This window comes from Eubalaena glacialis, chromosome 13, assembly GCF_028564815.1.
Source record: "Eubalaena glacialis isolate mEubGla1 chromosome 13, mEubGla1.1.hap2.+ XY, whole genome shotgun sequence".
NCBI classification, from domain to species: Eukaryota; Metazoa; Chordata; class Mammalia; order Artiodactyla; family Balaenidae; genus Eubalaena; species Eubalaena glacialis.
Genome location: NC_083728.1, coordinates 77,786,754 through 77,802,576, shown reverse-complemented (window position 1 = coordinate 77,802,576; position 15,823 = coordinate 77,786,754). Strand labels below are relative to the sequence as shown.

The 15,823-nt window shown below is 42.3% G+C and overlaps 1 protein-coding gene across 2 annotated transcripts in view; it reads left to right on the top strand.

Moving 5' to 3' along the window:
• XPO6 (exportin 6) overlaps nt 1-15,823 on the top strand; it is a 110,323-nt gene that overhangs the window by 20,574 nt on the left and 73,926 nt on the right. The gene's annotated exons all lie outside the window — the stretch shown is intronic.

Here is a 15,823-nt window from a genome sequence, read left to right as displayed (position 1 = left end):
TGGTAGTGGGGGAAATTTTGTGTGTTTGTGTGGTTTTTCATTTTTGTTTGTGTAGTTTTTCCAAAGGCCTTCAGAGTTTGATCAGGCACCCACTGAAATGGAATGCTTGGTGTAGATGGAGGATTTTATTTATGGAACAAAGTATAGCTTCCATGGTAAATTCTGTGGGCAAGTCAATGTCTTGTTTTCATTAGTCAGTGTGTTAATTATTTCCCCAGAGCCGGATCGCCTTGAGAGTGGGGTGGGGTCAGTGTGAATCAGCAAAGCCAGTGATCAGAACTTGGATTAGAGATACCTCAGTCCCCACGTAGGCAGTGGCCTAACTCATTTTGTTTCAACATTGCTTATGATTAAGCAGTTAGGGACGGATTTTTGCAGCAAGTATTCAGTAAGGAATGCATTCAGTGTTTAGCAATTTTAATACATTCCTAGGTATCTGAAAAATAGTATAACCTCATGTTTAAGAGCATGGGTTTGGGGCCTGGGTTTGAATCCTGGCTCTGCCACTTAACCAAGTACGTGACCTGGGACAAGTTACTTCATCTCTCTGGGCCTCATTTTCCTCATCTGTAATGGGATTGTTACGAGGATTAAAGGAGTTGATGTCAGGTCCTTAGGACAGTGCCTGGTATGTACTGAGTGCTAAGTAAATGTTAGTTTTTTAAGTTATCACCATTGAGTAACTACTTTATAGCTTCACTTAGTATAAGAGAAAGAGTTAAAATAATTCCTGTAACAAGTGTTTATTAAGTGCCTGCTGTGTGCTAGATAGACCCTGGGAACGGAGATGAGTAGGAAGTAGTCTCTGCCTGTGCACTCCAGGCTACTGGAGAGACCCACACATTAGGAGGAAATTTCTTTTTTCTCTAGTTGTTTTCTCTTTTAAACAAGTGAACATTGTACAAAATTTAAATGATACAGTAGAGTGTACAGAGAAAAGTCAGCCTCTTTCCCTTCTCCTGTCCCCAGAACCCCATTTTCTTCTCTAGAGGCAACCACCATTACCAGTTTAAAGAAAAGTGTGTGTATTTTCACATTCCCTACTCTACCTCTACTAATGGGTAGCGTACTGTACATACTGGTACACTGTTTCGTGCCTTTTAAAAAATTTTAATGTATTGGATGTAGTTCCACATACCTATGTGTATAGAGCATTCTCACTGGTTTTCACAGTTGCATAGTATTCCATGATAGGGATGTACCTTATTTAACCAGTCTTGCTTTGATGGAAAATTAGGTTGTTCCCAATCTTTTGTTTTACAAACAGTGTTGACTTGAAGGTCCTTTCACACATAAACTTTTGGATGGAAAAAAAAACTGCTGTAAGTATACTCGCTGGGTGAAGTTGTTGATGCATTTAAAATTTGTAGATAACTGCTAAATCGTCTTCCATTGTGGTGGCACTGGTTTGTGATCTCGCCAGTGTTGTATGAAAAGTGAAAGAGGTCATTTCAGTTCACCGTGTTCAGTGTAATGTTAGGAAGCCCACAAAGAATGGCCGGCCCTGCCGGGGGAACTTCAGTAGGCTTCACACAGGTGGTGCCATTTTCAAGGAGTCTTAATGTATAGGTAGGAGTTTTCTGGGTAGAGAAGTGCATCCTAGGTAGCAGGAATGGCATCTGTGAAGACATGGAGCTGTTATGTGGAGAAGCTGGGTCTGGCTGGGGCACAGGGTGGGTGAGGAAACTGGAAGAGGGAGCATGGGGATGGTGACGTCCAAGGGGCAGGTCAGGGCCAGGTGATGGGGTGACTTGATCACCCCTGATGGTCAGGTGGCGAAGACCCTGGGTGGTAGTGAGAGGCTTGCAGTTGAAAGATACTTGAGGGAGAATTTGCAAACCAGTCTTTTAGCAACCATTTATTACCTGAAGAAAACTTGCCAGACTTGGTAGAACCTGAAGCAAAGCTGGAAGGGGTTTTTTTTTTTTTTGGAAGGGCTTTAATTCTGAGGAATTTTAATGTGGTACTTTCTTGGAAGTGTCCCAAATGCTGGATAGGCGTTTGGGTTCTCCTCCTTCAGCCCCATTAATTAAGCAGTCTCTGATTGAGTCTATTTTATGTATTGGGATTCTATGTAATATTTTTTTCTTAAAAAAAAGACCAAACAGCTTTTGCTGCTGGAATCATGGATCTAATTCCAACCCGTGTTGTCCCAAACACAAATAGAAGCCTGGAAGACGATGGTGCTTTTCTTTTATTCTTTGTTTGCGGCACTGGTAGGTTGATCGCTATAAAAATGAAAGTGAAGACGGTGGCATTCTTGGAATTTTTTTGAGCATTTAGTTGACTTATGTGGGATTTTTGTTTATTTGGTTTCTTCCTTTTTTTAAAGCTTACTGACTCATCAGTGAAATATATAGTGAGAGAGTTCTGCTCATTTATGGTTAAAGGTGCCAAGGGGTTTTTGTGTGTTACGTCAGTTACTTCTCACAGCTACCTGGTGGGGAGCTGTTGTAAATCCACTTCGCAGGTGAAGAACTGAGGCTCAGAGAGGTTAAGTACTTTGTGCCAGGTCATGCACAGAGTAAGTGGTAAAGTTAGAGGTCAGATACAGACCTGAGGCTGACTCCAGAGTCCACACCCCTCACAGTTACGCTGTGACAATTCATTTTAAGGCGTTCCCAGGATAGGGAGTACCCAGCCAGCTGTATGGTGGAAGGGCACGTTCAGGTGGAGTGGTGTGGAATTTCTAATCCTTGGCTTTGGGCTGTTGCCCAGAGTGAAGGAGCAGAGCTGGGAGGTGGGAATCAAAAGCAGCACTTTATCTTTACCTCTGTTCCACTCCTTTCCCCCATGTTCTAGCAGGGTCGGTTGCGAACTGTAGGAAGGGCGGTTACATGCTCCTGTCTCAAGCTAATTATGCTTGTTGTGTGGGGTTTGGAGGCTGATAGAAGGCTGCTTCTTGAGTCATCCCTTCATTATCCAGGGATGTGAGCAAGGCCAGGGTTCCTGGCAGGATCAGACAATTGGACAGGAGCTAAGTATCCATTTCCTTTCTCCTGTGCACCTCCCACCTCCACTTCCCCCACTCCTAAAAAACACCCCCAGAACTGCCATTGTTCTGTCTTTCTAACCCAGTGAATCTTCAATGGGGTGGAGGAAGAAAATCATGAATAGTTTCAATGTTATGATAGCTTTCCATATTGTAAAAGTTACAGCTTTTTAAATATCACAGTTGTGATTACCAAGCATACTATTGAAAGTAAAACTTAAGAAAATTGCATCGACTAATAGTGCTGTGCAGAACCCAGCACCCAGGACAGTCCCTGGTGGAGAGAGTTGCTCTCACCAGAGCATGTGGTGTCTTCTTTCTTGGTGACTAGTAGTCATCTATGGTGATGGGAGGAGCATTTAGAACTCCCCAGTCAGGAAGAGTCACTTCCTACTGAACGCAGATCTCTGCTTGTGTAGCAGCATCACACTTCCTGCAGAATGTAGCACCGTCAAAGGTCCTTCAGCAGCTGCTCTCGTGGGCATCGTTGTTTACATTGTGTGGGATACATAATCACCCTTTGGCAGTCGGCAGTGATACTTGGAGAGCCTTAGAGTAATGTGACTGATCATAAATTAAGAATTACAGCATTAAGGTGGTGCTGGGTGTATTGAGAGGGACAGCTAATGACAACTTAGGAGACTTTGCCTTTATAAAAACAAATCCCAACATGAGGGTGGGCTAAGAGAAACTTGTAGTGAGAGAGGAACTACTATATTAGCCAACGTTTACATAGTGCTTTATAATCAACATGCAGTACACACACCTGGTTGCATTTAGTACCAAGGATGCTCCAAGAGCTGGCAGGATTTGCCCAAAGTTACGCAGGCTGTATTCTGGAGCTGGGGCCGGCTCTCACTTGGTATTTTCTCTGCCTGCCAGGCTGTGGCTGAGGACCTCTCAGTGGTAGCATTGGTTCCCATGAAGCCTGTTAGTTCTGTCATTGCTCGTGTAAAGAGCACCTTCTCTGTGTCCCCTCATTCCTGCTTTGGTGCACATCCAGGGGATTGTCGTCTGTACCCCAAGTGGGAGCAGTACTGGAGCACAGTCTTCTGGGCCCTGTCTCCCTCCTTGCATTTCTTCCTTCCCACAGGAGTGATTGATCTCTTGATGGTTGCACTGGGGGGAGCCCAGCACCAAGGCCTGTATCTGCTAGGTGCAAGGTCACTCACTGCATCAGAACACTGCCCAGCTTTGTGCCTGTGCCCTCTCACTTGCCTCCCCTCAGGAGAAGCTTGTCTTCCTCTGTGTCCTGCCTTCCTCTCGTGGCTAGGCCTGGGCGGGCCAGGGCAGTTTAGAAAGAGAAAGGGGTTGCAGCTTTACCCGTCCTGAGGAGGACATTAGACTTTGACCTGTACTTGGTCTCTTGAGACTGTATATCAATGGATAGAACCAGGGAGGGTGAGAGAAGGGAAGTGATTATGCTCCCCCAGATTCCAACAGTCTGTAATATAGTCTGGAGATTTTTGCCAAAATTACAAACATGTTATTTTAACTTATTTAAAAGGCCATTCTGGGAGTAATTCAGGAGGAAGGTGGTATGGGTTTTACAAGAGACTTGCTCTTAAATGGTGCAGGTGGTAACAGCAGTGAAATGAAATTATTTACATTTGAGCTGTAGTGTTAATTGTGATTCAGATTTGCAGCATGTTTTTTTTTTTTAAATTTATTTATTTTTGGCTGTGTTGGGTCTTCATTGCTGCACACGGGCTTGCTTTAGTTGTGGCGAGCGGGGGCTACTCTTCATTGCAGTGCGTGGGCTTCTCATTGCGGTGGCTTCTCTTGCTGCAGAGCACGGGTTCTAGGAGCATGGGCTTCAGTAGTTGCAGCACGCTGGCTCAGTAGTTGTGGCTCGCAGGCTCTAGAGCGCAGGCTTAGTAGTTGTGGCGCACGGGCTAAGTTGCTCCACGGCATGTGGGATCTTCCCAGACCAGGGCTTGAACCCGTGTCCCCTGCATTGACAGGCAGATTCTTAACCACTGCACCACCAGGGAAGCCCTGCAGCGTGTTTTTATAGTGGTCCATCAACCTTGCACCCATTCATTTCCTGATTTCATCAAATGCAGGGTAATGCCAGCTCATTCATCATCCCCACAGCCCTTGGAGCAGAACTCCTCTGGGCTTCTTTAAGGGGTAGAGGAGCCATCGCTGGGAAAGGACTCTGGTGGCCCTGCCCGGTGACTTGACCAATAGCTGGCTGACTTTGGGCAAGATACTCTGAGCTTCATTTTCCTCATCTGTAAAATGAGGTTGGACTTGCTGTTCTCTGGGGTTTGTTTATTTCTCTCTTAAGATTCCGTGGTCCTCTTTTAGGAATTCTTGGTAGCATGCCTTGTGTTAATGTGCTCACTAAGTATCTTTTGAGTTTAATTGACTAGGCATGCTGATGTATACATTCATCCTCCTGGGATATGTACCTGGGAAAGAGAAGCAGATGGGATTGTGAAGAGAGCCTGTTCTTGGCTGTATTACTCATTTATTTTAGGCAGTTTCTTGCAGAATAACTATTTTTATCATTTGCTTTTTTGGCTGTCTAATTAAAGCCTTTGGACTAGAATATAAATAAATAAGTGTATAAGTTATATGTATTTTAGCTCTTAGTGGGATGTGGTTCTTGTCCAACCAGCAGATGCAAAATTTTTAATGTCTAGGCTATGTATTATCCTTTTTCAGAAACAGTGTGAGATAATAAATCTGGCATCTGAGAGAGTAAAATAATTCTTTCCTTCTTATTGTACTCTTTTGTCACTTTTTCTTTCCTCTTTGACCAGCTAGCTTGGAGCAGTGAGGAGCAAGGTGGAGGGTACCAATCCAACAGATGAGATTTTTAAAAACTTTTTAGTTGGAAAAATTCCAAATGGACAGAAATCTTGCAAAGAAAGAGTAGTACCAAGAACACTCTTATACTCTTAGCCCAAACTCACCTACTGTTAACATTTTGCCATGATTGCTTTTATTATTTGCACTTCCTCTCTATGTAGAACCATTTGAGAGTAAGTTGCCTACATCATGGTCCATTGCCCCTAGATAGTATATTTCCTAATAGGGATATTCTCTTACATAACCATAGTGCAGTTGTCAACTTTAATTAATTTAACATTGATTCAGTACTTTTATCTGGTCTACTATCTGTATTCCAATTTTGTCAGTTGGCCCAGTATGTCCTTTATAGCATTTTTTCCCTCCAGTACAGGATCTAGTCTAGAATCAGGAATGACAGTTACTTGTCATGACTCTGTAGTTTTCTTTAGATTTGCTGGAAATTTTTGAAACCAGTGCACCTGTCCATTCGTAGCTAATTGTTGCCTCTTGTTATTATAGCTTGTCTAGTAGTAGGTGGATTGGTTTTTCTCAGCATAAAACACACTGTCTTCTGTGTATAAGATGTTTCCTCTAATTGGTTCCCATAGGTACAGAATATACTGCTTTGGCTTTCTCACTACCATAGTGGGACCCATTGGGCTTTCTGGCCCAGATGCCTGGCAGTCATCCTGCTCCTAACTCCTGGTCCTCAGCAGTAAACAAATCCTTTTGTTCATGGAAGGGATGGAGAATCTGACTGGGCACTTTCTGCAAACGGAAGAAATATTGGGGTGGGGGGGCGGGAATGTCTTGTAGTTGCTCAGCTTTATAATAGTTTTAGACTAAAGCAGAAAGGTGCCTTTTAATGATTAGAGTTATGTTTAGATACAGCCACAGTATATGTTTTAATCAAATATTAAGTATCTGCATGATGATATCATACAAAGTTACGTCTATAGTTACTCTCAAAGGGCAAATATTGTTCAGATTTAAGCTGTAGGTGAGACAACCAGGAGCCTTTCGAGGCACACGTATAACTTTAGTAGTTAGTTCCAGTCATGTGTTCGTAGAGTTGTGGTAAGTGCATCTGCCCCGGCCTTGCTTTCCCGGAACATGGTGTGGCTCTCCATGTCTTTCCTCCAGTAGAAAATATTTTTATTCCTTGCAACTTTTGTATATAACTTTTATTTTTTTTATTTTTAAATTAAAAAAAATTTATTTTATTTATTTTTATTTTTGGCTGTGTTGTGTCTTCGTTGCTACACGCGGGCTTTCTCTAATTGCAGCAAGCGGGGGCTACTCTTTGTTGCGGTGCGGTGGCTTCTCTTGTTGCGGAGCACGGGCTCTAGGAGTGCGGGCTTCAGTAGTTGCAGCACGCTGGCTCAGTAGTGTGGCTCTCAGGCTCTAGAGCGCAGGCTCATTAGTTGTGGCGCACGGGCCTAGTTGCTCTGCGGCATGTGGGATCTTCCCGGACCAGGGCTCAAACCCGTGTCCTCTGCATTGGCAGGCGGATTCTTTTTTTTTTTTTTTTAACATCTTTATTGGAGTATAATTGCTTTACAATGGTGTGTTAGTTTCTGCTGTATAACAAAGTGAATCAGCTATACATATACATATATCCCCAGATCTCCTCCCTCTTGCGTCTCCTTCCCACCCTCCCTATCCCACCCCTCTAGGTGGACACAAAGCACCGAGCTGATCTCCCTGTGCTATGTGGTTGCTTCCCACAACTATCTGTTTTACATTTGGTAGTGTATATATGTCCATGCCACTCTCTTACTTTGTCCCAGCTTAACCTTCCTGGCAGGCGGATTCTTAACCACTGCGCCACCAGGGAAGCCCGGTATATAACTTTTAGAGTTAATTACTTCACTATGTATCTGTACCCTTTGTCTCCCCTCTGTCTTTGGTGGAAGCATTCAACACCCCCAGGGTGACTGCACTTCTGAGTGATAGACTTTGAAGATTCAACTGGTTTTACCAATTTGCTTTCAGAGAAATAAAGTGAGATTTCTACTTCATCATGGTGTGTTTAGTTTGTTTTTTAAAAGGACAGTATCTGCAGGTTGAGACACAAAGAGCAGTGATGGGAAAGGTGGGAAGAAGACTTGTTCTGCGTATCCTTCTGCCTGGGGCTTCCTTGGTGCGCTTCTTAGCATTTTGAGCTGACTGCTGGAGGGGATGGATAGATGTCACATTGATTCCTATTGTGTGTTATTTTAGGCTTAGTATTTCATCTCTACTTATATGCAGGCCTAAAGGCCAAAGAGGTTTTTCCCCTCGTCTGTTTTCTTTGCAGTGGTGAAGGGTATAGGGAAGAATGAGAGTGTTCTTTGAGAGTTTAGACATCCATGGTAATCCTGTTAGCTCCCAGAGTTTATATGAGATTGAATTTCTTTTTTTTTTTTTTTAAAGATTTTTTTTTTTTTAAATTTATTTTTGGCTGTGTTGGGTCTTCGTTTCTGTGCGAGGGCTTTCTCCAGTTGAGGCAAGTGGGGGCCACTCTTCATCGCGGTGCAGGGGCCACTCTTCATCGCGGTGCGCAGGCCTCTCACTATCGCGGCCTCTCTTGTTGCGGAGCACAGGCTCCAGACGCGCAGGCTCAGTAATTGTGGCTCACGGGCCCAGTTGCTCCGCGGCATGTGGGATCCTCCCAGACCAGGGCTCGAACCCGTGTCCCCTGCATTGGCAGGCGGATTCTCAACCACTGCGCCACCAGGGAAGCCCGAGATTGAATTTCTTTGCTAATGGCATCTGTTGTAACACACCAGGTATGTTTTGCATACTTTTTATTTTTAACCTTGGTCAGCAGTTAGTATAGAATCACTTCTCAGAAACCTTCTTTATATATAAGTAAATAGAGTAGTAAAACTGTTCTAGATATGCCACAGGAGTATTTGACTTGGGACTCTGCTATGCTTGCCGTCATTTTTTTAGGTTTACTATCAAGGAAGCATGAACCTGAATACAGAAGGCTCATGTGATTCACCTCCTTGAAGGATAGACAAAATGTGGCTCCTGGCAAAAGTGGCAAAAAGCTTGATAAAAACCTTCTTTAAAAAAAGAGTCATTTTTTTCCCAGTATCAATTTTATAAAAAGTTTATGTGTTAGGGGTGTTATAGAGGCAATTAGGTAAAAGGTTACAGATTTAATCAGGATTTGAGAAAACTGTCACCTAGGTGTCTTAACAAACAAAGCACCATATTATCCATCATCAGTCTTGGTGTTTTTAAGATAAATTATTAGCAGTCTCCTGGTTTTCAAAATGTATTCATTGAGTGCTTGTGAGCAAAGGTCATTATGATCAGAGCTCTTAAAGGGGGAAATTTAAACAGAGTCATATGTATCTTGAATTCGGAGGAATTACCATTATTCCTGAGAAAATAGAACTGATACTAACAGTCTACTTGTTCCTTTTACTCTCCTGAATTTGGTCTGTAAAATATTTGAGTACCAGTCCATACTGGACATTACAGGAAATACAAACATATTAGGCAGAATCTCTTTCCAGACAGTTTATGTTCTGGTTAGAGAGGCCTAATATCTATGAATTATTAATAGTTACAGATACGACTTTCAACTCTTTATTCCTGGCATTATGTTTACTACATGCTTTACATAGATTATTTTATGTAATCCTCAGAACAACCCCATGTGTTAGGTTCTCTTATTATCCCCAGTTTTGCACAAGAGGAGAAAGAGTAATAGGTTACATAACTAGGCCAAGGTGCATTCTGATTCGAACCCAAGGAACCTGACACCAGAGCCTGTGCTCTTTCATTGTGCCATTCCGAAATGAGCAGAGAACAGTGCCATGGGCAAAATTCTGTGATACCGATTACAAGAAAAGACAAAAGATGAAAACAAGGAAGGGATCTGCACTGTAAACTTTGTAAGAAATTTCATGAAGGTTGAACTATGAATTGCAGACCCAGGAGCAAATGCAGGATGGGAATAGACATTTGTTCTGAGACCATGAGTATTCAGAGTGGAGTGATGGCTTCCTGTGGTGAGTAATGGTGAATCAGGCATGCTCTCCTTTTTTCTTCTTAGTAAACTCTGCATTCTTCAAATCCCAACGTATATTATCATCTCTGTGAAGCTTTGCCTGTCTCCCTCAGACAGAGTTAGTTCTGTTTAGGCTCCTAAAGCCATTTATACATATGTCATTACTATAGGATGTAGACCATCACATTCTATGTTTTTATTCATTGGTTCTACCCTTCTCCCCCCGCCCCCCAGGCCATCTCCAGTTCTTTGAAGTCAAGGACAGTCTTACTCATCCTGGTATCTCGAGGACCTAATGCAGTATCAGTTACTTAGTGAATATTGAGTTTATTTGTTGAGTGGATAGCTGAGTGTCTCAGTTGGCCCAGATTTAAAGCCTATTTAAAGCTAGGTTTAGACTAATTGGGGCAGAAAATGGATATTTAGGAGTATTTATCTGGTAGTGAAGTACAGATTGGATTGGAATTGGGAAAGCTGACATCAGGACGACTAGGTAAAAGAAGTTATAGTAATCTAGGCAAGGGGTGATTAGGGCCTGGTAGAAGTGGTAGTGAGGGAAAAGTCAAAGAAGATTTCAAATTATGTGGCCCTTGCCCTTCTTGCCAATTTTTCTTATAATTTATTAGGTGATTGTGAGTCTTGGTTGACTTAGTAGTTCCTTAATAAATGAGTCAGACGTATAGTATAGTCTCTGAACTGCTGGACCATGAGCAGTGCAATAAAAATGCAGATAAAGGCAAGGCAGGCATAGTTGAAAGGTCCACTTGGCAGATTTTAACTCTTTTTGGAACACAAATGATTTTTTAGATATATACATAGGTCTCCGAGAGTGTATATATTCTGAGCCACTTTTAATTCATCATCCTAAGGATTTTAATTTGCTGTTGAGATAAGCTCAGGGGAAGCATAGACTTATGGGATTGTAATACTTTTTGTTGTCACCCTTGCAGCTTTGAAGACAAATCGGTGATGATTCCTAGGAATCCAGGAGTCTCATGCTCAGACTTCACCTGTGGGCCTCCCAACTGCTCTTAATAATTGTGCTAATAGAGGAAAAACACAATTTCTAAAATCAGAGTCTGCAAATACCAACCTGAATGTTAAAAATAAGTATAACATTAAGTTTCAAAAATTGTGTATATGTACTTACAGAAAAGTGCACAGTCATCCTGGTGTAACTTTCAGATCAAGAAAACAGAATAACTAGCATCCCAGAATCCCTCCTCCGCAGAGGTTAATAACCACTATTCTGATTATAACACCATGGATTTGTTTTGCTTGTTTTTAAAAATTAATATAAGACGAATAATGAAGGATGTATTTTGGCCTCTTTAATTCAACATTGTGAAATTCATCCATGTTGTTGTATGAAGCAGTATTCATTCATTCTTTTTGTTTTAAAAATTTATTTATTTTTGGCTGCGTTGGGTCTTCGTTGCTGCGTGCGGGCTTTCTCTAATTGCGGCGAGCGGGGTCTACTCTTTGTTGCGGTGCTCAGGCTTCTCATTGCCGTGGCTTCTCTTGTTGCGGAGCGCGGGCTCTAGGCGCACGGGCTTCAGTAATTACGGCACGTGGGCTCAGTAGTTGTGGCGCACGGGCTTAGTTGCTCTGCGGCATGTGGGATCTTCCCGGACCAGGACTCAAACCCGTGTCCCCTGCATTGGCAGGCGGATTCTTAACCACTGCGCCACCACGGAAGTACCTGTTCATTCATTCTTGTTGTCTTATAATATCTTCCTGATGAATAAACTACAACTTATTTGTCCATTCCACTGGTGATGTACATTTGGGTTCTTTAGACTTTTTGGATATTATGAATAATGGTGCTGTGAATATCTGTGTACGTTTTGTGGGGTATCCAAATTTCTGTTGGATATATTGTCAAGGAGTAGAATTACAGGGTCATAAAGTATGCATATGTTCATTTTCCAAAATGCTTATACCAGTTTATAGTCCCACCAGCAGCAGTGTATGCATGTCCCAGTTGCTCAGCATACTCACCAATACTTGTTACTGTCTTTTAAATTTTAGCCATTCTGGTAGATTTGTAGCACTGTCTTGTTTTTAGTTTACATTTCTGTGATGACTAATGAGGTTGAGCACTTGTTTTATGTATCGGCTTTTTGAATATCCTCTTTTATAACTATTTGCCTGTTGAAAAAATTGAGTCATTTATCTTTTCCTTATTGATCTGTAGAAGTTATTTTATACTCTGATATGAGTTCTCTGTTATCCATATTGGTGATATCTTTTCCCATTTCATGGCTTTCTTTTACACTCTCTTCATTGTGCCATCTGATGAATATTCTGATTTATCAATCTTTTCCTTTATGTTTAGTGTTTCCAAGAATTTTTTCCCTACCCCGGGGTCATGAGGATGATCTGTATTATCTTCTAGAAGCTTTATTGTTTTACTGCTTACATTTTTTGTCTGCCATGTAACTGAAATTTTTTTTGTGTGTGAATGTGCCTCGCTTGGTTTTAAGCTAACCTTGTCTTTTAGTTCTGCAAGATCTGGGTCTTAAATCCCAAGTCCAAGATGGGAAGCAGTCAGGTGTCTGAATCCTGAATGTTCTTCATCAGTTAATCAGAGCATTGCTTGAATAGCCTTTGGGAATTAAATTGAAACCTCTCTTCCTACCACACCATGACACTTTTTAAAAAAAATGTCTTTGTCCTTTTATAACTTGAAAGTGTAGTCTGTATGGAATATTCCCATGTATTGATACTTAACTTGCCACTAATTTTTTTTTTATAAATTTATTTATAAATTTATTTTTTATTTTTGGTCTTCGTTGCTGTGCGTGGGCTTTCTCTAGCTGCGGCGAGCGGGGGCTACTCTTTGTTGCGGTGCACGGGCTTCTCATTGCAGTGGCTTCTCTTGTTGTGGAGCATGGGCTCTAGGCACGCGGGCTTCAGTAGGCCACTAATTTCTTAACCCACTGCCGTCTGAATTCTGGCTTCACCACCTGCTTAAAACAGCTAGCAAAGGGTCCAGTGGCCTTCTTGCCAAATGGGGCTAATTCTCCAATATCCTTCAACCATTTGCAGGTCTTGAACATATCCTTCATGTCTTTATAGCTCTGTTCCGATTGTATGATCCTGGCAAAGTCTCAACCTCCTTTTCTTCTCCTGAAGATAGTTTTGTTTTGAAATCCAGTTAGAAAAAAGCCCCACTAGATATGTGTGGGACAAAGCCCTTAAGCCTGAAGGCATGAATCTCCAGTTTCAAAGTAGGCCTGACCACTTTTGTTGTTTTGCTTTGGTCTGTTTTCATTTGGTATCTGAGACCAAATAAAAATGATAGCAGCCATAACTGTGAATTAGATAACCTCTTGGAGTTTACATATCAGCTTTACATGGAGCATTTCATTTGGTCCTCCTAACACCCCATGGGGTAGGTGTTCCTGTTGCAGTTAGAGAAATGATTGAAAATGCAAACAGCACGTTATTTGTTCTTGCTAAGAAACACCTGGTGATGCCACTGGATTATTAGGTTTTAGAGTTTCCTTTTTCGTATAACCATCATTTACGAAATCAGGCGAGACTATCATCCTGTAATTTTTGTGGATACTTTTGTCTTTCCACTTTCTGTGGGAACGTTAGCTTGGGTTGGAGCTGGGAGGGTGGGGTTGATGGGACTGGGAATGGAGATAGGGTTGGATTCTCTGGGGAGTCAGAGACTTGCTTTCAGCAGCCTTTGATGTATGGCTGGTAATTGTCAAGTGCACAAACTTCTGCCTCAAGAACCCATATGAAATAAACCTTGACAGTTGATTGCCTGAATGTGATAAGCTCAGGTTTTTTTCCAGGATCTACTCTAAAATGATTCATTGCAAGAATAAGCTGTGGAGAGACTTACTTCCCTGGTGGTCCAGTGATTAAGACTCCACGCTGCCACTGCAGGGGGCCCCGGGTTCGATCCCTGGTCAGGGAACTAAGTATCCCACATGCTGCGCGTCACGGCCAAAAAAAAAAAAGAATAAGTTGTGTAGCAGGTGTGACTTGAAGATGTATCTTTAGTGTTCAGGAACCTATTTTAGCTCCAGAAAAACTATCGATTTATTTTAACTAAATAGCTGATTTTGGTTCAAGAAATATGTCTTGATTTATGTTTATTTCTTGCCAATAAGTTACTTTAACATAGGAGATTTTCCTTTGATTGTTTTAAATCTTCCCACAAACATTTTTAAAAACAGCTAATTGTTTTTTCAAATGAAATGGTACACCAAGTTGATTCATGAAGCAGACCGAAGCATTCTTTTATTTATACAAATTCATTTTGAAATATGAATTTATAACACTTAGAAAATCTGTCACTGAGAACAGTGAGGCTGTTTTGATCAACACAAACAACTTGAAACAGGTTAAATAGGATTGCAGTCTTATTTTTGTTCCACATTCTGGTTATTTCTGCATTAAAAAGCTTGACTTGCAATCCAAGGATATTTTTTAGTTGAACTGGTATATTGGTTTGAAAAAAGAGCAGAGGGCTAATATTTATCATAAAATTCAGACCAGAAAGTCCCTCATGACTTCCCTGGTGGTGCAGTGGTTAAGAATCCGCCTGTCAATGCAGGGGACACGGGTTCGAGCCCTGGTCCGGGAAGATCCCACATGCCGCAGAGCAACTAAGCCTGTGCACCACAACTACTGAGCCTGCGCTCTAGAGCCCGCGAGCCACAACTACTGAGCCCACGTGCCACAACTACTGAAGCCCATGCACCTAGAGCCCGTGCTCCACAACAAGAGAAGCCACTGCAATGAGAAGCCCGCACATCGCAACGAAGAATAGCCCTGCTCGCCGCAACTAGAGAAAGCCCACACGCAGCAACGAAGACCCAATGCAGCCAAAATAAATAAATAAATAAATAAATAAATAAATAAAAGAGTAGCCCCCTGCTCGCCACAACTAGAGAAAGCCCGCGCACAGCAATGAAGACCCAACGCAGCCAAAAATAAATAAATAAAATTAAATTACAAAAAAAAGAAAAAACGTTCCTCAAACTCACAAGTGCTAGAACTATTAAACAATAATTCATCACTCAGCATGTCAGAGTTCAGCTGTCATTGCACAGCTGTCACCATGACTGCAGCATGGGAGCGACAGCCGTGCCTGGCACTGCTTGAACGTGGCCCCCCCGTGTGCTGGCTAGTGTGCTAACATGTGCTGGCTGATGTAGGTGGGCTGGTGCAAGCCTGATTCAGCCTCTGTAATTAGTGCCAGTCCTAAGAAGTGCTCGTTGATTCACAGAAATGGCCCAAGTTCCTCAGTGTCCTCAAAAGCCGATTACCAAAAAAAAGAAAAAGAAAAAGCCGATTACCAAATGGAGGCCCTTGGTAATATTACAGTTTGATACATGATACATTTGAGTGTGGGCTTATTTTATTTATTTATTTATTTTTAATTTATTTTTAATGTTTAAAATAAATTTATTTATTTATTTTCAGCTGCATTAGGTCTTTGTTGCAGCACACGGGCTTTCTCTAGTTGCGGCTAGCGGAGGGCTACTCTTTGTTGCAGTGCGCGGGCTTCTCATTGCAGTGGCTTCTCTTGTTGCAGCACACGGGCTCTAGGCGTGCAGGCTTCAGTAGTTGTGGCACACGGGCTCCAGAGCACAGGCTCAGAAGTTGTGGCACACGGGCTTAGTTGCTCCACGGCATGTGAGATCTTCCTGGACCAGGGATCGAACCCGTGTCCCCTGCATTGGCAGGCAGATTCTTAACCACTGTACCACCAGGGAAGTCCCTGTGGGCTTGTTTTAAAATGCAGTTTTAATAGTCAGCTCTCACTCTGGGGGCAGTGGAGAGGATATAGGGAAGGTGGGTGGGAAGAAGGAAATTAGGAGATGATTAAGAAATCAAAACTGTTGTTGGCTCCTGATCATCTCTAGGTAGATTATTGCCAGTGAGGATTCAAAAAGGGCCTGCGAATGCTCACCTTGTTGCAGACTGGTTATGTGAAGGAGTGTTGACTCAAGTTCATTGCTGCACCTGATGTCCCCTCCTTCAGTGAGAGA